This window comes from Corvus moneduloides, chromosome 10 (assembly GCF_009650955.1).
Source record: "Corvus moneduloides isolate bCorMon1 chromosome 10, bCorMon1.pri, whole genome shotgun sequence".
Taxonomy (NCBI): Eukaryota; Metazoa; Chordata; class Aves; order Passeriformes; family Corvidae; genus Corvus; species Corvus moneduloides.
In genome coordinates, this window is record NC_045485.1 from 12,834,036 (window position 1) to 12,856,670 (window position 22,635).

The following is a 22,635-nucleotide window of genomic DNA, read 5'->3' on the forward strand; positions in this document are numbered from 1 at the left end:
ACTTGCAAAAGCTTTTGAGCTCCTAATTGTTTTCTCTTTGTTGGTACAGTGTTGATTTGAGAAGTTTCCTTTATTCCACATAAAATTGTTATTGTCAATTACTTATTTAAAACACTTTCAGGATCATTTTATGAGATCACCAAATGTCTGGACTCCAGAAGGTTTATAAATCTCTGCGAGGCTCTCAGTCTTTTCAGAGGTATAATTGCAGATGGGCCCATCTGTTCCCATTTCGTTTTCATCTTCCATGTTTATGTACCTCTTTTATATTTGGCAGTATATGGATGGCAGAGGGGTTCAGCAACTGGTGTAAAGGTGCTAGTGCTTGATATTGTCAAGTCTGAAGGAAATACACCAAATTTTGAAACTTGAAAAAGAGGTTGTAATAAATAAGTGAATAACTTCAAATTCAGAGTTTGTGGACAAAAATTATGAGAACCTACAAACCCAATAGAAGTCACAAAGATAAATTTGTATGTAATTTATTTAAAGGATGATATCTGTTTTTTTCAAAGGAGCTAAATGTTATGGATCACTGGTCAACCCAAAGAGTAGCACCATTAATGCAGTTGTAAACTAATAGGGAACAAGAGGATTTCTCAACAAAACTCTTGGAAAATTTCAAAAGCATGGAAAACATTTTCCTAGCATCTTAGATCAGGCATTGACACATCTGTGCAAGTAACAGACTTGTAGGTCCCCTATATGTATATCAGTATAAAACATTTTTAAATTGGCTCATACATTTTAAGCTCCGAGGGGTGATTTGGTTGTGTTTTTTGTAAACATTTTCAACTAAGTCCCCACCTTTGATAATAAAAAACAGCAGTTGAGAGAAAAGGCAAAATAGTTGCTGAGAAACCTCTCAAATTCACTTGATTGTGAGGACTGCCATGGGTTGAATGTTCTTTGGTGCATGTTTGCTCACTAACCAGCAGTGACAGGGCCTCACTGGTCGTGCAAAGGCTCTGAGTGCCACTGCGCTCTGGGTGTGGGCACTCTCAGGGATGATCCTTTCCTGTGCCCATTGCAAGAGCTGCTGCTGCAGGCGGAATGGAGCCAGAAGGCAACAGTGACTGGTCTGCATGGGAGAGAGGGGTAGAAGTTAGCAAGTGAGGAATAGGAAAGAATCTCTGCCTCTCAGCTGATAGAACCTGGGAACCACTTCTCCAAATATGGCTGACTGGTTTAGCAGCCCAGGAAACTTCCAGCATCCTGTCTTAAATGTCCAGCACACAATCAGGACAGCCAAGGGATTTATACAAATGTAGTTTTCTTTATTCCAGCCTAGGATCCCACTCACATCACTCAAACAAGCTCTAACAGAAAGTTTTATTCAGACTACCCTGAAAAAGCAGACTTGTCATACACGACATAGCCCATAAATTCCCTCACTTTGTTCATACATCTACATTTATATATAGCTGGCTCAGGTTATATATGAAACCAGCAAATATCTTGTGACCTTTCAGTTTTGATAACCAAATTACTCATGAATGACAGAACCTTTAGCACATTATTAGCCATCCAATAAAAAGTGTCTTCTTCATATGACACATAATATATTTTTGGGGGGTGGGGCACCTTTGTGGTCTTCAATATTGCCATAAAATATAAAATAGCTGTTCTTGGAACACAGGCACACTGGTGGGGAAATTCTAAGCAAAGAGTTCAAAGTAGAAAATCCTCTCTTAGGTGATAACAGCTGGGGGTTTGTTTCTCTTTTTGAGGTATTCTGGCACAACCTGTTCCAAGCTGAAAAGGGAGGCAGATCAGCAGATAGAATGTAGGTGAAGCAGGTCCATGACATGACTCATCACTTGAATTTTATAACCTTCTTAAATAATTATTAACCTTTTTAATACTACCAAAAAAAAAAAAAATTCAATTTCCTTCATTTCTCTGTACTTTCTGACATTGAGGCACCTCATATCAGTTGGGTACAGTATTAGTATTGTCCCTCTTTTACAAGCTAGGATGTGATACATGGAGATTATTGCATGTGCAGTTATGTTAGAGCTGAGTTGCTTCTCTGAGACCTCGGTGCTGTTATGGTGAATTTCCCAGGTGTTGGAGTAACAGCCTGAGCTAAGGTTAGGTCCATTTTAGGTTCATCTTGGGCTAATAGCCCTGCACTCCTTTTTTAGCAAGGAACGGTGACAAGAGCCTTGTTAGGTCTGAAACAGGTGTAATTTGCTCATCATTCAGATTCACCATTCAGTTTATGAAACTTCAGTTCATATTTGTGGAAGGGCATTCTATGAAAAATACTGCTGTCTATTTGTTTCACAAATATCCACTCCTTGGCCAACATTTGGACCAAAGTGCTGGACTGAAGGTACCTTTATCAGGCCTATAAGCACTGTTCTCATGTCCTTATGCAGGGATTGACTAAACTGTGCCAGTCAGTCTGCTCTGCACTGCAGTGTCCTGGCAGACAGGCTGCAGGACATCACTGCATTAGTCTGCTAAGCTCTGCAGCACTCCCCCATCTCAAGGGCTACAGTTCTCACTTCACACTGTTCTCTGCTCAGAATGAACGATCCCCTGAAGTACATTTACAGGCATTTTCTACTTGCAACATCTATTTAGGTATGTGCACAGTCCTCAGCATCTTATAGCATTTTTTTTTTCAGATTGTTTTTACTACATACCCTCCTTTATAGGTACAGAATGGAAATAAAAGACATCTGCTTGAGGGCAATAAAAGACATCTGCTTGAAGACTGTCATGAGTCAGATCCCAATTCAGTATTTCAGAGTCTTACTCTTACATCCACTTGTCTCAGAGTGAATTGCCCTTCCTTCTCTCTCCTAGATCACTGGAGTGCCTCATTCTTTCAAGTCTGCTTCCACTCTATTCTGCAAGCTTGAACATACAAAATATAAAATTAGATTGGTAAAAAACAAATAAAATCACCAAAAATATACCTCTTCTTTTCAAGGAGTCTTTTCAAGGACCTCTTCTTTTCAAGGAGTGACTGGTTATTCTGAAATACTACCCTAATTTCATAAGAATTTTTTTCTCAGGAGTGGTTTCCAATTAATGCACAATATCACCGTACCACACAGCATTTAACCTCTCATTAATTGCCACTAATGACACATTACTGCATCAATAGTTTTTGTAATAGATTGAGTGATGTTTTTAACACAATTCCTCAAGTAGTTCTCTCCCACTTCTTTCTGACAGAAAGATGATAAAATACATGCAATGTTTCTAACTGATAACCTTTTCGGTTTTGGAGTTGGATGATTATTTGAAGGCAGTGTTCTTGGTCTTAACATATTAGAATTCTTTGTGCTCTATACAGACATTTCACATCCTTTATAGAGCACCTGTCTCACAATCTCCTTTTCTTCCCTATAACAATGGCTTTTTGACTTGTGTTTGTTAGAAACCAGACTGAGACCTTTACATGCATTGGTAATTTGTTGGGATTCAAGATAAGAAATCATAATTAATTTGGCAAAGACCCCTGTTTTTGTGTCATGTGTTAGACTAAAAAATAATAAACAGCCTCTTTCTAATGGAATGAAATTATTATCAATGTGCAAAAAGGATGTCTTCATTGAAAGAGTAGGTCCCAGGTGTTTCTATAAGGCAATACCAATTACAGTGTTAAAATCTCCATGATTGCCTCTGTTTCTGAGATCAAATGGACTGAAAGGTGCTGGGACTTAGCCTGAAAGGTAATCTAGATTGGTTTTTTTTTTTACAGTTAACAAAAGAAGACTTAAACATATACTTTTAAAGATGTATATATTTTTTCATTAAATTTACTCATTCTACGTTAACAGGTAATAAAGATGCCAATTCATTGACATCTTCCATGTTTCTGTGTAATGAAAATCCAGCTGTGAACTTTCAGGCTCCTGAATGCTGCCCTAATGGGCACCATTTAATTAAATGGTCCCTGCAAGTCTGTCAGTGATCCATCTGCTGCAGGCCTTTTCAATTTGGCAGTCTGCAGAGGAGTAAAATGAGTTACAGAATAAAATGCACAATTTTCTGCTGTGAAAGGTTGGGGTTTGTACATTGGTCAGAAAAGTTTTACTGTGCAGAATCCAGGACTGTCAGTTCTGGTCCTCTCCACTGGAGGACAGTCTGCTGTAACATCCTACTGCCTGCTCTGGCAGCAGTGTTGGGCTGGAAGGAATCTGCCTCAAGTTCCTTCAAGGGAGGGAAAAACATTACCAGTCCTACGACAGAGTTCTGAAGTTCAAGCCAGAGACATTATAAACATATTTAAGGTTTTCCACAAAGGCAAAATTAGTGCCTTCTCCAGCCTTACGTTTTTTCCATGATACCAGGTGATGGAAAATATCAGTAAAAATAAGAATCTGGCCACTAAGTCCAGGAAATCAAAACATCTCTGTAGAATTTGGGCAGATTTATAGAGAAACTATCCAGGGATTGGCTGGCCAGTAAAGTACTGAGAAGGGAAAATTATCCTTTTTGCTAAAACTGCAAGGAAAACTGAGGGAACCAAGAATTGAAGACAGAGATGTAGCTAAATACACTGTAAAAAACCCTATGTTTCCCTCAAGGTCCTGATTCATCTCAAACTAGTAAGAAAGAAATTCAAAGGCTTGATAAAATTGGATAGATCACAAGGACATTGCAATTTATTGCCCAGTGGTGTTTGCTTTAATTGTCAGCTGAGTTGTAATTATCCTTACAAAATCCAGTCAGTCAGTCCCTGTCCCAAACCTGCAGAATTGGATGGACTCTTGTTCCCAAGAGTCTGTTGAGTATGGAGAGTCTATTTCTTTTTATAAGTTTGTTTTGTCTGAGGGGTTTTGGTTTGTATGTAAAGAATAACATTTGATGTGCCTGAGTGCACATTTAAATATTTCATTCTCATCAAACAACTTTGCTTACAGTTTTTTCCTGCAGCATATGTGCATGCAAGAGATTGAGGGTTCTCACTCTAATTCAGAAAGCACCATGGGGATGTGCTCAAGTTTATAGCCTGCATAGATAAAGGATACTATAATGGTTGAATTAGCTGGATTTTAGGTATCAAAACACTGGAGCTCAAACATTAATGCAGATTTCCTCTCTGACCTTGAGTAAATCACATGTAATCTCAGGCTCCATTTCCTTGCCTGCAAGCTGAGGGTGCTGTTCTGCTTGATAGGCAAGAACTGTAACGACTGTGAGGTATTTTTATAATGGAAACTCTGAGTATCCAGATGCTCACACCTATTCAGCCTAACAGGGGACGCTTATGCACTCTTTCTGCCCTCTGCATGAGGCAAACATGGATTTAGAAGTTACAGCGCAGATTTGTCTTTGTAAATACCCACACAAGTATCTCTGAAACATATTCTTTTTAACCCTATATCAGATAAAGGAAAAAAAAAAAGCTGTTAATGCCCCTTGTACGATCTAGACAAGGTTTTTCATATCTTTCATGTAGGAAGCATTTTTCTAAGCTAGCCTAAAAATTAATTTTAGACAAATGCATAGTAAGTAAGGGGGAGAGGTCCTGCAAATGGGTCCTAAGGAACTGAAGTGCCTCTTTGTTTGTGTAAGGTAAATGCTGGAGTAGTTTCATTTTATCCTACATCTACAAAGAGGGATTTATTGTTCTTTCCTTGCTTCTCCTTGTCAATGACAAATAAAGAGTTGAGAGATTAAAGTTTATCTTAAGGACCTCGATTCAGTAGAAAATTGCACCTCAAGGTAAATGTAGACCATTTAATTTTTTTCAGACACTATTTTTTATTCTAGCATTATTCCATATTGCATACTCAGAAACTGTACTGAAAAAAAAAAAAAAAGCCAACCTAATTGAATATTGATTCATCTTCTAAAGAAGAAAAGGGTTTCCAGTAGTTGAAAGGATGTCATTTTCTGCTTTGGATCTTTCATTATCATGGTCATATTTCTTAATACATGCTGTCTTGACAGCATGTTCTTGAGGTCCTCAGAAATTGCTATAGTTTGCAAACCCTTTTTTAGTAGCACATTCCAGTTTCACAAAATGCACTTGGCTGAGTGTGTGATAGCATGGGCAGTAGCTGTAAAATAACGATTTTCCCTGTCATCTCTGAACAATTTCATTCTATCAGCTGGCATGTCAGATGTTCCCTTGCCATGTGTTTGGCTGAGGGAAGAATTTTGGAACTGCCACAAAGCTTTGTTTACAGGACTGAGAGGTTCATGAGATACCCAGTCCTTCCTTTACTCTTGCTATAGAAGTTTGTAATGTTTGATACACAGGAGAGGCACTTATGGTCCCTCTTGTCTCACAGATACATCAGCATTAGTCCGCCCCAAGACATTTAACTAAAATATAAGACGCTTCTCAGAAGGCAATATGGTATTTTGTTCCAGCATTTTCTTGTGTTCCTAAGTATGTGGAAGGAGGAATTCTTTTTGAACTACTACTGAATTACAGAAGTTTTCACTGCTCCTGTCAAAGAATGGTTGAAATTCCAACATAGTTCTTTTCCAGATCGCATTGATTCTTCCACTGAACTCTGATCATTTTTGATTGGCTTGGGTTTGGGTTGCATTGTAATGTACAGAGGAGCTTTTTATGTGGCAGTATAAGGAAAAGTATTTGCATTTTTGACAGGCAACAGGGCTGAAAGTCTGTGCTAATCATAAGAGCAGTTGTATCATTTGACATCAAAAGCCAAAACCCTTTTGCTTTATTTGCATGAACAGTCAGATTTTGAAGCTGTCAGATGATGAACATTACTGTAAAAAGGCAAGTACTCATAGCCTGAAACCAGTGAGCTAAGAAATATATAATATAAACATAAAAATTGTACTCCTTTAGAAAACTCTGCTGTGTACAAATGATAAGCTTCCATACCACTATTGTAGCATTTGTTATGCAGTATGACCAGCAGGAAAAGGACAGAGTGGAGGTCACACCTTTTGAGTCAGAAAGAATCAGTGTCTAACTCTGCTGAAAACCCAACCCATAATAGAATCAGTTTCAAGACCCAATATACCTAATTGGTTTCTTTTTGTTTCTGTCCATTCAAATATTTTTTTTGTCTTCGTATTATCATGTAAATCAATCTTATCCATATATTCATTACATATATACACACGTATGTATTAGATATATAGACACAGAGATATGTATACACATACGTGTTCCATAATGAAGCATCTTGAATTCATTAATGAAAGTTAATAGTATCTCCCAAATAGTTTTTTTTTCTTTCTCTATAATTCATAGGAATCTTACAATGTTACTCCCAAATAAACAGTAGAATCCTATTTTCAGAGCATACAATGACAGAATCCTGTTTATTTCAGCAGGAGAAGAACTGGTTTGCAAACCAAACTTTTATTAATTTTCAAAATTGCTGGCTTTTTTTCTTCCAGTTTTAAGCTTCATTTATTATCATCTTACTATTTTAGTAAAATTCCATTGTATCAACATGGGCAAAATTATAGATCAATTTGATCTCTTTAAGAATAATTTTCACAGGTATTAACTTAATCTTTGGAAAACATGAGTTCATCTAATGCATTCTAAAATCTGAGTTATTTTTGTGCAAAGACAGGCAAGTTTTATGTGTCAGTCTGAAGCCTGGAAAAAAAACCTCTGTGTACTTTAGAGCCATTTATGAAGGAAGTAAATATCAATGAATTGCAGCCTATACAGCACAAATCAAACATTCTTATGACTACATACCTTATTTGTTTTGCCTTTATTCCAAGTATATATTTCTCCTTTTTTGTACCAAAATGAAAATGTTGATAAATGGATGTATTTGCTTCTATAAGCAGTCAATAATTTCATAGATTTTAGTTCGTTGTTGATGCAGAGACGTGGCTGAATACAATGAATGTTCAGAACAGGCCAGAACTAAAAAAAAAACAAAAAACCAAACCCACAACCACCCCCAAAAAAACCCAAGTTAAATACTAAATCTGTATTCCAGTTAGGTGAGAAAACTAAGGTTTTCTGAACTTCTTTCATTGTCACCCATATATATTTGCATAACTCTTCTCAAGAAATCTTGGCAGAAATTTTGTGTCTGCTTCCAATTCTTTTCATTCCCAGCACAAGCATGGAGAATATATTTCCAGATGTTCAGTGCATGGACAGAAACACAATGGTTACTGATGGTAATTTCCAACCTATGGCAAAAAATTTACTTGGATCACCGTGGGAGAACGCAACCAGGGTAACAAAAGAGAAGTAAAAAAACCAAAAAAGCCGGATTATAATTTTATAACCTAAAGGTTGCAAAGCTAATTCAGCTTCTAGAGGAAAGAACTTAAGATCACTGAAAAAATTAGGCACTAGTAAGACTAATTGTGTGCTGAGATGTTTTGCAATGACATTCTTTCTTTTTTGTCATATTGACACCAATATCTACCAATCTGTGTGAAATGCCTTTTTTTTTGTACCTTGATTATTGGAAGCCATACCTATTGCCACCTCACGGCAGAGAAAAAGCCACATTACAGGACATTGTTTTACCTGATTGTTTCTGGTAACCACTTGCATTTGAACTCTTTGGGTTACCTTCCCAGTATAGGAAATGTCATGATGAAGATCTTGGCTTATTAAAGAGAATGTTTTGTTTGGTTTGCAATACGTTTGTTGTGACCTATGCAAACACCTAAGGATGTGATTCTAATGTAATACACCCACAAAAATAATTTTTAAAAGAATCAAAGAAAAGAAAACCCACACGTTTCTATGCTGGTTTACATGGTAACAATTTTACAGTTCTCCCAAGAGGCATCTTTCTGCCTTCTGATCTGATTGGTCACTTTAATGTTTTGCAGTGTCATGCTCTTACTTCTTTCACTTGTCAAAAACCCCTGTGTTCTGCAAATAGCAAATACCATGTATTTTAATAACTTAATGATACCTCTTCCAACCCTAATTGTTTTAATTTTTGCAATCATGGCACTGTAACACCTGCAATTCAGAGTTCATACGAAATATTAAGTAATATGAACCTGTGTAGAGGGCTGTCAATAGGTCACCTGTAAGATGCCCTGCTCTGTTCCAGCCCTTTCTACAATTCTGGTGAGAAAGAAATGGTTCATAAAGAATTCCCCCTGAATGGGCTGTGTGATGTCAAGTAAAAAATCTGCTCATGTTCGTGTGTGTTCTAACAGAGTGTGCTCTCTGCAGCTCCAGCTTTGCCAGAAGGATTGCAAGTAAAATGGGTGGAAGGAATTAATTTATAAGTTGAGTGGCATAGGATACAGTTTCCCAGAAGAATTGAGATTAATATGGATTAGAAATTTTTACCTCCATAAAAGTTGACAGAGAAGCCTATAAGGGAATGAGAATCCTGATTTCATGCACACTGAACCCCAGAGTTTATAATGGTTAAGTTCTAAAGGCAAGTGTCCAAACACATTATTGCAGAATTTCTTTGCTAAATGGAAGCTATCTTCCTTCGTGACAGAGAACTGGAAGAGCAGAGCAGCTGTCAGTCTGAGATGCAATCAGTCTCCTACAACATATGCTTCATGACAGGCAGAGAGTGGGACAGAAAATAAACATCATGGAGATTTTCCTGGCTGAGAGAACATGCAATACAGAAAAACAGACTGGCTAAGTAGATTTATTTAAACAGTTAGTGAAGCTAAAGTTTTTCACAAAACTCCATTTCAGGCTCCATACTCAAAATAATTTCAATGCCTTTTGAGGCTGATACAAACCAAAGTAAGAATAATGTTCAGTAACAGAAAATAAAATAGATTTGGTTTTGACAACAGAAAATAAAATAGATTTTGTTTTGACATTCTTAAATCATGTTTCAAGTTTTCATTTTGCTGTGACATTTCAAAATAATATTTAACCAAATTCAGTGTCTAAGGAGTCAAAATTTGGAAAAAATATTTTGACAGAACAAGATATTTTGTCAACTTTCAGTGTGTTTTTTCATTAATACATTTGTGTAGGAAACAAAAGTAGTAGTTTTGTTCAGGTATAGCCCAAGCAGATTGTTATCTCTGAGTGTATTCTTCTCCACACGACACCAAGTAAGAAACAAGTTCATTTTACAAATGCTTGTACTGGATACTGCTCAGTGCTACACAGATTTGCCAGGCCTTAGCCTAAAATTTCCCATTGTTTTCATTGATACCACCTCCTAATTACAAAGTGAGTTTTAATAAATTTAATAAGTAAATTTAGAGTAAAGTTTCTTTACTATAAAAGGGTTAATTTTTGTTTCAGTGCAGTTGTAGTAATCTCAGTTAGACAATTTGTAGCTGCTGCTAACTGAGTGTTATGAAACTGTGAAAGTATACAGTCAGGAAATTTATATTTCTGTTAAAAGTCTGAAAGTTTTAAACTGCCTGTCATGATACTGACATTTTTCTAATACTATCTGCTTTAGTAGAGATTAAAATAATGTGGATCAATATCTTTTGTGATATTTATGTCTTTCACACTACCAAATATATCGTAAGCATTGGAGAATAATATGGCAGAGAAATTGATTTCCTTGTCTATAAAGTTTGCAGACCAAAGCCCCACATGGTACAAGCCTCCTTGCTTACAGAACTATAGTGACTTATGTATTTGTAGTTCAGGATCCAAACTTTGCTTACAGAAACTGCCTTTAATAATTTTTGAAGGTAAAATGCATTTACTTAGGCCTCTATCTGGTTTCAAAAGAACCACTCCTACTGAAACTCTTTATGAAGCTCTTGCCTAGAAATTTGATTAAACCCAACCCCAAATCTAGTAACCTATATAATATTAGCGCCAATGGAAGATCAGTGCATCAGATTAATTTTGAAGTAGGATGGCAGCTGGTAAGTGAATTCTGCACTGAAAGGGGAAGAAAGTTCAGCTTCTGAATGCATTACTCAGTATGTAGACGAATGACATTCACTTCCCACTTCTCGTAAGTATTATGTGTGATCTCAGAGTCCATAAAGACAACAGCAATACATAGGTAAAGTACTGCAGTACACTGCATTTTCTGAAAGGTGTCCTGCCAGCAAACTGAAACAGAATCCAGGCAGCCCTTCAGCAGGGAGTGTTGCCTTGGCTGCGGCATGTGTTACCAGAGAAGCCAGAAACGATGTGCTTTTCACCATGTAGCAAGACTGTGCTGTTACAGAAGTCTGCAGTCTGTCTAGTCAATTCCACTCTCCCTCAAACACAAAACTTTCAACAGTTAAACAAAATTCTTTAAAAAAAAGTCTTTGGGCTGTGACAAAGGACAAAATTTCACAGAATTTATATGACAATGGTCATAAAAAACCCTGAAAATGCCAGCAGCATAGAAAAGCAAATTCCGAAGTTAATTAATAAATGTAGCATTAGTACATACAGTTTCTGTGTAAGTATCTCCAACTTGCTCTATTTCAAATTATAGATTGTTTATTTAGCGTACTTCATTGCCAGTAAAACTTTTCATTTAAATACAAGTTTATAAGGCAAATTATCCAACTGTGAAATTGGGGACACTCAACTGTTTCAGCCCATTGCAATCTTTTTTAAATGTCCCCCCACAGTAATCTGCACTTGTCTTTATAGTGCCTACAAGTGAAAAGGATTATCTAGTCAGAATACATCAGTATATAATAAATGTGCTTCATTTCTTCCGCAGTCCTTAAAGCTGACAGCCAAAATGAATGTTTGTCTCAGCATTGACACCACTGGTACTTTTGTAGAGACTATTTCATGGTCCATTGGACCCTAAAGGACATTGTTTTTAAAGGCATATTATCAAAAGGGATGAAGCATGCCATCAGAGTGCATACCAGTTATGTATTGAACTTAAGGGCAATAGTATTGCTTTGTTGATATTGTAAGGCTCTCTAGTCAAAATGTATTAAAACTAATCTTTATCCTTCTCACCTTTTATAATTATTTTTTTGTCTAACCAGTAAATACAGGTCATGCAAGGAACTTGTACATCTTCAGTAACTTTGAAAGAAGGACAGAACAGTGCTTTATATTCAAGTAATTTATCTTTTCTGTATTTATATAAAAAACTTACTATCACCACTGCTGTTATACTAATAGGCTACAGTGCCACATTAACTAGCTGTGAAAGCAGCACAGCTCTATTTCCCATTTTGCTGATTTATGTGGGAAAAAAATCCAACCTACATTCCTTTAAAAGTATGCAGATTCACTGTTAGGGATATTTCCATGAAGTAATCATTCTTGGAAACATCTCTTGAGTTGCACAATGCAAATTTCTGAACCTCAAAGGCGGGGGGCTCATCAGAATACTCATTGGTCACCTCACAGCTGTGATAAGATTGCGTGGGCAATGCCTAATTTGATCCAGATTGCAGCAGTGCTCACTGGGTTAGATGCTGCGTGGTCCTGACAGCTTAACTGTCAGATAAATTGCTGCAGTTATAGCATATGAGCAAGCCCATAAGCTGATCATATTAATGTTACAAAAATATGACACCAAAAACTAATAATGTTCTTTGAGGCATCTGGACAGAAGAAAATCTAATCTTGTCTAAAAGATCTCCATTAGCAGTAATCATTCTGTAATACGATCAACATATTCTTGTCAAAGCAGATAGTACTGTGCAGCACTAGGAAAACTGATTAAACATGGCATGCTGTTCTAAAATAAACCTTCAACTTTGGGAATCTGAGCCTGCTGATTACTCTGGATTTGTTGGTTAAAACATGTCCAAGCCATTTTCAAAATATCTTCTTCTTGTGATTTGTTCTTAGTAAAGGAGAAATACACAGTAGTAGAAAAGGAAACAAAATCAGAGGTTAAGTCCTGTAGAATTTGAACTGCTTGGGGAAGGGGAAAAAACCCAAAACATCTGAGAAGAGTTGAGCCCTTAGTACAATAATCTTCTATTTCTCCCAAATAAATGCAGGTTTATCCATCCTTTGCTTGTAATACCTTGTGATATGATTGCATAATCAACCAGAGTCCCTTCAAGGATGCCCATTCTTACACCTGGAAACTAAACACATCAAGAGTACACCAGGCTGTCTCCTTCTTTGTTAAAAAGAGGCTTTATACTTTAGTCTAAGCTTTTGAAAGTTTTTTGACAATTTGGTGGAAATTTATGCTGGGGAACATTTGGTCCATGATGCTCTAATGTTCCTTGCAACAACAGAAATTAATGAATTTAAAAGTGAGAAAAATGGGCATCAAGCACCATGCATTTTTTGCTCAGTATTGTTGCTGTGGTCAAGGAAAGTCCTATGAATGATGATCTAGATAAAGATAGATAAAGAGCTGTAATTCAGAAGGCATGAGAACGTGGGTTTTTGGTAGTTGGTGAGGGTTTTCTGTTTGTGTTTGGTTTTGGTTTGGTTTTAGTTTTTTTTACATATATATATATATATATATTTAATTATTTAACTAATTCCTCTATAAAATCTCTCAATTACAGCAGAATCCAGCTGCTCTCCCAGGAGTGTGCATTCAGATGCAGAACACACAGGCTCTAATTTAAATTATAATTGGGAAAATATTTCGCCAGCTGTGAACTGGTTTCCTTTTTGGGCTTGTAAAAGGATCCAGACAGATCTGAGGAGCTTTAGTCTGCAGTATCTCAGTTCCTTAAGGCTGAGTGTGTTTTTGACAGGCTGTAATTACAGCCTGTAGGTGTTTACTTTCGCTGGAAAATTACTGAGCACCTTTAACAGCTGGCAGCAGCAGAGTTTCTCTAGAGAAGGCAAATGAGCTACACAAGGTGCAGCAGATCAGGATGGTGGCTGCTGCTTTCTCACGTGGGGGAGCTGAGCTGTGGCTGCTTGGGGACTCTCTACAAATAGTGATGAGGTGAAACAGGGGAGGAAGGCAAGGAATGATGTGAAAGACAGAGGTTTGTTTTTTTCTTGGAAAATGAGGATTTGCAACCTCTTGGGTTGCATTTCAGAGATGGAGCCAGATGGGCCCATCAGTGCTTCTGTAGGTGGATGAGGGAAAAAGCTGTCCCCTGCATGACAAAGGGGTCGAGTTAATGCAGAGCTTTGTTATCTCAGAAGCATGTGAAGTGCTGTGAAGTGCTATGAAAGAAGAATGATATGATTTGCAGACTAGAAGGAGGTTGTGAAAGTCTGAAGACAAGATGGAAACAGCAAGATGTCCCTGCTTCTCTGTAACATGAATTAATTAAGACCAATTTAGTTGTAGTTTTATGTGAGAGCTTGACAGTAATTGCAGTGGTTAGACTAAGGTGATAGCAAAGCTGTGAACCCAGTGACTAAGGATTTGAGGCAGCCATAAAATAGTCTTGAATAAAATACCCACACATAATGAAGAGTCTGGTTCCAAAATACAAGTGAGATGATTTGGTTATTTTCTGTGATGTAAAGACAAAGGCAGAAACCACCAGATAGAAAAGTAACAAGTCTTCAGCATGCCTTTTGTATTTTCTTTCTCTCAGCCATTTTGAACTGAACATCAAACACTTTTTTTTTGTTCCCCTGATCAAAAGGACAGTTGTTACATTGGGATAAAGTATTTCCCAGTATTTATCCTTGTAAAGTGAAATATAGGGCTAAGTGTTGTAAAGTCTCAGAAAATTAAGTTTAGTTTCTCCTGGCACGACCTTGTCTAACAGGATGGGCATCTGTATCATGATGTTATACTGTCCTCATGAGAGAGATGCCTCGTTTTTACTGCAGGAAAGCTACTTCCAAGGTGAAAGATGTTCAATGTTGAATCATAAATTCAACAAGCCTACTCTGTCATAAGAAACAAATTCAATTTTACAGTAAAAATTGTACACTGAGTATCTGTGCTTCGAAAATGAAGATGGGCTGGTGATAAATGAGATCAGGGCAATAGATGTCAGACCCTCTAAATTATATGGACTAGACTGCAGATGGTACCAGCCGCACACTATGAAGTGAAAGGAAATGAGAGTGTACTCACTTGTATTAATATTTGTGTGCTAAGTATCTTTTAACTTGTGTGTGTGAAACATGAAAAAGGCTCTACTTTTCCCCCTGTAATGTCCAACCCTGGCTCACAGGAGGGGCAGGATTTGCTGACCAATGCCAAAAAGTCCACCTGGCACATTTCTGTCCCTCTACAAGGAGCAGGAAGGCAGCTGCCCCTCAGACACCTCTGGGTCAGTCTGCCTCCCATGCTGACCAACCTACAGACAAGCCCTTGCACAGGCTGTGCCAAGAACCAGTTTTAACCTCCCAGTACAATGACTTACTTGTTTAACATTTTTCCCTGATGGTTTAGCCCTTAAAAGTTAAGCTCATAAGGTACATCATTTAAACATGATTTCAAACTAGAAATAATGTTTCAGTAATATCTTATTAGAACTAATAACTCACTCTATAATGAAATTTTAACTCCACCAACAGTCAAACTGAATTAATTCAAAGGAGCATAGATACTCAAACACAGAAACCTAATTATTTCACTTTCTCTTCTGTCTGTACCATGCAATAATTTCCCCTTATTAAGAGAGTATATTTCAGAGGAATTAAAATTTATACACAATGAATAATCTCTTAAAATATAATTATTTCTTGGATATTTTCAGTGACAGAACTATTGAGCAAGTCTTTCCTTGGAAGATGTAGATGAAGAAATTAAACTTAAAAAGTGCTGTGTGCCATTTGTAGTAGGAAAATATTTATATTGGGTTTATAGACATTTGTTACAAATACACAGGAACAGATTTTTGCATTTAGTTTAAAAATTTTAGCATTGAGATAAATTCAGTGAAATATGTTCTTGAACTTAATATGTTGCACGGTATCCTGGACTTTTGGTAATGTTTATATTTAATGTGGTCTTCTGATTTACAGCTACCCAGAGATGTAAGAGACTGCCAAAGATCCTAAGCCTGCACTAATCAGCACAGATGATGGGTGATTTCAGAGATAAAACGCTCTTGGGAGTGACCATGTCAGTGTGCTGCTGTTGTGAATCATCTTTAAAACCTTCTTCATTGAGAGTGGAGGACATGCCCTCAATTAAGGGGTTTGGTGGTGGTGTGATTCCCACTACAGGTGGTTTGCTTAAGCCAACACTGCTGTGTTCAGCAGGTTTGAACTGAAGAGAAAGTCTGCTGGATTTCAAGATACTGCCATTAAAGGTAATTCTGAAATCCTTCCTCAAACATATACTGTCTTTAAAATGCGTTAAGAACTGCTTCCCTGTGTTTTCTGTAAAGGGTTTTCTACAGGTTTTGAAAGTTGAGAAAAATATCACCATCCCTTTCTTCCCATTAACTTGTGTTTCAAAAAGGATGGACAATAAATCCTTTCAATCTTGCTGGATAAGTAATATGAAAGTTATTTGACCTTCTGACAAAACAGAGTTGCTCAGTGTCCACTCACAATAGTGTGTGTCTAGGCCAGCGAGGTTTCAGTCAGTGATAATTGTTGTGTCTTACAAGCAGGAGACATTGTGATTGATGCTCTCTAACACAGAAATCAAGAGAAGAAGAAAGGCACAGTTTGTGATGACAGGGAACTTCCCATTCTTGTGTTGTACCTCTTAGAACTTCTCACAATCAGAAGTTGCTTTAACCTTGTGAGCTACAATCCAATAGCTCTAATTGTGTGTTTGACACAGAGCACACACAGCTAAGTCAGGTTGTGTTCTAAGACACTGATGAGTGGCCCAGGTATGTACAAGGGAGGAAAAAAAAAGCATTTTTATATATTTTAATTAGGCAGAATAAAATCTGGCTTAGAAGAATTTAGTCACCTGAACTGCCATTGCTGTGAATTACTGTACAAAATTTATGACTGTCCTTAGGGGCTATATTCTAAATAAGCTGATAAAAAAAGGAAACAAAACGTGAGCATGCTTCCTGTGCATCTCTCATACCTATCCAACCAGAAGCAAAGCTCTTGGAAATGGAAAAATCCCAAGGGTCAGATTTTCAAATGACCACGATCTCCCAGCAGTAACACACCTGTGATTTGGTGAAAACTGAAGGACCATCAGGGAGAAAAAAGATCAGAATGATCCTTGGTTATTAAGAATACATTAAATTTGTGGTGTGTCTGTATGTGTAACAGCTGAAGAATATTACAATGCTGAAAACTCATCATTGTTGGTGAATGCTTTCCTGGTATTTTGGGAAGAGTCAGAGGTTAAAAATCTTGATCTTGATCTGAATTTCCCTAACTTTCAGAAAAATCTTATAGCTCCACTATATATATATGTATATATGTGTGTGTGTGTGTATATATGCATATATAAAATTTAAAACTTTCAGCTCTATTATTTAATTTGGGTTTAAATTCTTATAGTATATATTCTCTGTGTGGCAATTTTAGATTTTGTTTAAATAAAATCAAATCAAACCGTTTATGAGGAAGGGAAAAGACATCACCTAAATTACTCTTTTTTATTTTGTTTTGTAAGTGAACAGAAATAAACATGTAAAAATAGCATGTTTCATTTTAAGGGGGAGAAAGAGGGATGAATCTAATTTCCTCAGGAAGAAAATGCTAGTTATATTACCAGACGTTCAAATTATGCACACTAAAATATTTTTATACTAATTCAACTTCTTAGCAGGAAATCATCTCTGTGAGTAGTTAAAGTGAACCTTCTTCAATGGGCCAGATGGGTTAACATGACAAAACAGCACAAATTGAAAATGTGTTACTTATAACTCATCACCCAAAATGCTGGAAATGACGAAATTCTTGAGAAAAAAAATTACTTAATGTTTTTAATTATTGTAATAAAGACTCGTTGTCCAAAGGTTATTTGTAATTGCTTTTGGTGAGTTTACTTTGTATTTTCCCCCTTTATTTGTTCTTAAATTCCTTCAGAAATGAGACTAAAGACTTGTTCCAGTGAAGTGAAACTAAGCTAATACAAAAGTTAATGAAATTAATTAAGAGTTTTTGTTATAAATTCTAAAAGAAAAGTGCTTTGGAAATATTTTACACATTTTCAGAGGATTGTTGGATGTTTCAAAAATGCAAGAAGCTTAATGAACTGACTCAAAAGAGGCAGTTATTACATACTTTGCACCTACAAAGGACTTTCTACACCACAGATTTTGGCATTTGCTTATTTCTTAAGATTTAAGTGTTGTGCGGATGTTCCATGCCTGTTTTGAGGGTTTTTAGCTACTTTGCCTAGCAAAGGCAAAAAGATTTGTTTCAGCAGTCACAGTGAAGGCAATGGCCAAGGGACCACTTCTGAAAAATATACCTAAACTAATTTGGTGTGTGAAGGTAATAGAATAAGAATTATAATATTGTAAAAGACTCTTTGTGACACACGTGTCTCTGAAGCCCCTGGAGGGACACTGACCTCAAAAGAAATGGAACCAGCTCCACAGTATGTTCCTGTGTGTCTCATGGTGAACTTTGTGACATGATTTCTTTCTGTGGAAGCTCAGATAGGGGTGGGAGGCCCAGGGGTGCTGCTGACAAACAGAGGGACCTGTGAGAGCAGAGATGCCCCCAGAGCTGCTGGGTGCAGCAGGAACTGCTGGGTCTCTCCATGTGCAGAGGACGGGTCCAGAGGGTGTGTACATCCCTCTCTGTGCTCTGTTCCTGCTGCAGCTCAGAGCCAGGGCTGGGTGGCTGCCCCACTGACATTCCTGTTCCTGCTGGAGGCAGAAAAGGGCCCAGCCCAGCCTGAGAGCAGCTGTGGAATCCTGCAGAGTCCTGTTGGGAAGCAGCGTGAGGCTGGGAAAGAGCATCCTCATGAGGGCTGCTTTGGAGCAGCACAGAGAAGAAAAGGCTGTGGGGTGGCCCCAGCCATGTGTACAAGCTTTTAGAACTGTGTAATATCCATTTAAATATGAGTATTCCTATGAAAAGAAATAGCGTTCAATTCAGATTCAAGGGATGTCTGGTGCCATAATTTTGTTCAGAACCTCTTTTTTTTCCATTCCATGAATAGTAGAGTCTAACGGAGTTAGAAAAGAGTAAAAAGCTTGATTGTAATGAAAATAATTTTAATGAGTATATCAAATGAGTGCAATTAAAATCTAGATACATAAATAATATCCTGTTATAATTAAAGAGGGTTTTTTCTCCAGAATACACATATTAAGGGGTTTTTGTGGGTTTTTTCTATTCTGATTTTTAAGATTAATTGAAAACCTAGGTCACTCCACACTGAGAAAAGTATTAACAAGAATTTTTTTTTTTTTTTTTACTAAATCTTCAGCAGTTACCCAATGGTCTTGTTTATCTTTCATAGTGCAAAATTATTTTTTTGATTGAGTATGTCTGCACTATTTTCATTAATGCTCCACCTGTTTTGGCTGGTTAATATTCATAGCAGTAAGTCATCATTTCTTGATTGATAAGTGATTGAGCTAATTCAGTATATTTTATTTAGTTAGAGCTCCATTTTTAGGCCCAGTTGTCTATTAAAATGTGCAGGAGACTATACAGGAGAAGAGAGGGAACATGGAAATAGAAAGAAGAGATATCACTCCTTGCAGAGCCTTGTTAAAGTGGGTGGAGGATTTGTCTGGGCAGAGCCTATGGCAAGATGAAGTGTGAGCTATTGTGGATTTATATCAGTGTCCTGGGGCCCGCCACCATGGCAGGTGACACAGTCACCCTTCTCTAGGCTCAGCTGCGTAATTTGGGACAGAGGCCATGAGGATCACATTTCTTATGTACCCCGAACCTGGAGAATTTAGTAACAGCATGAAGTAGACAGGTGAGGAAGGTTTTTGCCGGTGTACCAAATCCTACTTTCTAAACACATTACATGAATGTGTTAATAAGTTTAACTACCTAAAAAGTTATTTTTCTGTCAAAGATCCAGATTTTGAAAGGTTATAAAACAAATTAGTGGATTGTTGGCTTATTTTTGTCTCCATGCTCTACAATTTACTGATTGGGTAGTGTATTGATGACCATTATAAGAAGAGGATGACATTATTTTCAAAATTTCATGGAATTATAGACATGAGAAATGTAATTATTTTTTAGGTATATTAAGTTGGTAATGGACCCTCAAGTACAGGATTGCTGTCATGCATACAAGTTATATACTTTTTCACATTCATAAGTCAGTAATCATACTCTGATCTCTAGTTTTGATCTTCTGCTGAAAAAGCACTCAAGTGCTAATTTGGATTGCTAAAACTAGAGATATTTTTTTATAAGTTGCATTGACTTGAGCCAAGAAAATAATGGTTTGAAATGCTCCCAGAGCCTCACATGCCACAGCATTACAACTTCTGGTACATTACAAATGAGATGTACTCACTGTCTGATAAACTTGTCTAAGAGGTGATTGAGACAGTTCAGATTCAGAGACTGGTAAGAGGCACAAACAGAGAAAGATTTCTTTGTTTATTTGTTGGTGCATCCCATGACCAATGTGAACTGGGTGTGCAAAACAAAGACCTGAAAACTTTGCATGGGAGGCAGAAAAGCTTAGATATTAAACAGTACAGAGCTTGCTAATTTGCTGAAGAGTTGACCTATATTGACTCTCTATAGTTATTTTTATTTCAATTCATGAAACTTCGAAGCAAATGGAAAAGGTAGAGATAGGCTGAAACTAAACTAAGGATGAGAATGCTGGATGCTAGGTGCCATGGGAGTCTGCACTGTCTAGTAAATAAATGTCTGCTCTCCATGGGGAACTCTTAAAATGAAAGCTTCCCCTTCTATTAACACCAAAAAAAAAAAAAAAGAATTGACGCTGCTCATCCACTGTTCTGTTCTGAAGGATTTTATCCTTGAATACTCTAAAATCTCTTGAGTGCAAAAGGACTTCAGCTGGTTGCCTTTTCTAGTCCCACTGAACAACAACACCAAGTGCCTGAGGACAGCACTCCTGTGAGGAACCAGGAGATTCATGCTGTAGTATTCCCTAGCAATGTTGTGCTAAGGACCTTAGCTGGAAAACATTTCACGTACATAGCAATTCGTCATTAAAACAAGTAGAGAAAGCTAAGGTTAAATGAAAAGCATTTAAGCTCTTATCAGGATAGGCAACATATTTTTCATGTTGGAAAAGCATGTTTAGACATTGAGTAACTGATGTATTTGGTTCTCATAGTGTACTGTAAATGCAGATAAACTTGATAAGCAAAGACATGTCTGCTGAATAAGAATGCAGTTTATAATTTTTCTCCTGAGGTAATGACTACCTATTCACCCTCCCCCTCCTCAGCAGCATCTATAAGACTTCTCCTCCATTCCCACTCACAGGGACACTGCAAGTTGTTCTACTTATTATTCTTGTATTGCCAACACTGCGCCTGTCATCTTTAATGATGTATGGCCTTACCTTAGTGGTGGTTAATCTAATGATGAACCCTGGAGGTTACAGGCACCATTTTCTCTGTTTCTAGCAGCCAGCATCACATGGTAATGAATATTTTGGGCTTTCCTCACTCCCCTGACTATGTGCACATTTATAGAAGGAGAAAACTATAGCTATGGCTTCCAAAACAGAGAATTCTTGGCAAGGAATCTTTGGTGTCTTCTGTATCTCATTCACCAATTAGAAAATATTGGAATAAGAATGAATTAATTCAGAAGAGTGAAAAAATCCAGGGGTGGCTCCAGGACTGAAGGTCCTCAAGTGAGAAGTAAAATCAAGATCCATCACTGCAATATCTCACATAGAAGTCTATTGAACACTTTAACATTCAATCAACCCAAAACTGCATATTCCAGAAGTGAAACTATTTGACTAAAGACACATGCTCTGTAAGAAGACAGGCTGAGAGAGCTGTAGTTGTTCAGCCTGGATACAAGACCCTGGGGAGACCTTAGAGCCCTTTCAATACCTAAAGGAGCTACAAGAAAGCTGGAGAGGGATTTTTTACAAGGGCAGGTAGTGACAGGACAATGGGGAATGGCTTCGAACTGAAAGAGAATAGGTTTGATTAGATATAAGGAAGAAACTCTTCCCTGTGAGAGTGGTGAGGCGCTGGCACAGGTTGACCAGAGGAGCTGTGGATCCCCCATCCTTGGGAGTGTTCAAGGCCAGGCTGGATGGAGCTCTGAGCCACTTGGTATAGTGGAAGGTGTCCCTGCCCATAGCAGGGGGGTTGCAACACATGATGATCTTTAAGGTCTCCTCCAACCCAAGCTATGCTGTGATTCTACGATTAATTACTCTTTTGGCTGAATTTGGCTGGATTTTCTGCTTTTGAATATTGTCATAGGTTAGCAAGCATTGTCCCGGAAGGGATGTCCTTGCTAAGGGGTGCTTACAGCTTCCTCTGGGACCTGATAGAACCTATCAGCTGGCCAGTTTGAATATGGACAATTCTCTAAGCCACTTAAAGTTGTGACCGCCTCTGTGATCCACATTTAAGAATAGACAGTCCCCTCCCCCCAAAGCTCGCTCTCTCGTTTCTGGTGCTGGGACAGGTGGCTGCGGGCCCCATGCGGGGGCCAGTGGGCCCAGCCAGGCCCTGCTCGGGCCAGGCCACGGCCATCCTGGAGCCGACGGGCCCTATTCCACCCGCGGAACCCCCCACAGCCCTGCTGTGGGCAGCCGGAGCGGCTCAGCTCCCCTCCCCTCTCCACTTCCATAAGCCACATTCCAGCATCAAGGCCTGGGTGAGATTAACCCTTTTATTGCTGTGAAGAGCTGAAAACCTGAGGGAAGAGAAAGAGGAGATGCTTAAAGCTGAAATTCTGTTGTGAAGCTATGATATATCAGAGTATCCCGTGGTAATTTCATGAAGATATGGGGGGAGGAGTGTTCAACGCGTAAACAAAAGCACCTGCGCTGA

The 22,635-nt window shown here is 37.9% G+C and overlaps 1 long non-coding RNA gene across 8 annotated transcripts in view; it reads left to right on the forward strand.

Moving 5' to 3' along the window:
- Positions 1–22,635, forward strand: part of LOC116448550 — a 436,138-nt gene that overhangs the window by 374,759 nt on the left and 38,744 nt on the right. For 6 of the 8 annotated variants that reach the window (XR_004242008.1, XR_004242005.1, XR_004242007.1 and 3 more), the window contains one exon: positions 15,737–21,656. This is a non-coding gene — a long non-coding RNA (uncharacterized LOC116448550). Of the gene's footprint in view, positions 1–15,736; positions 21,657–22,635 lie in introns of those variants that run through there. The other 2 variants (XR_004242002.1, XR_004242006.1) reach the window with 1 other exon arrangement.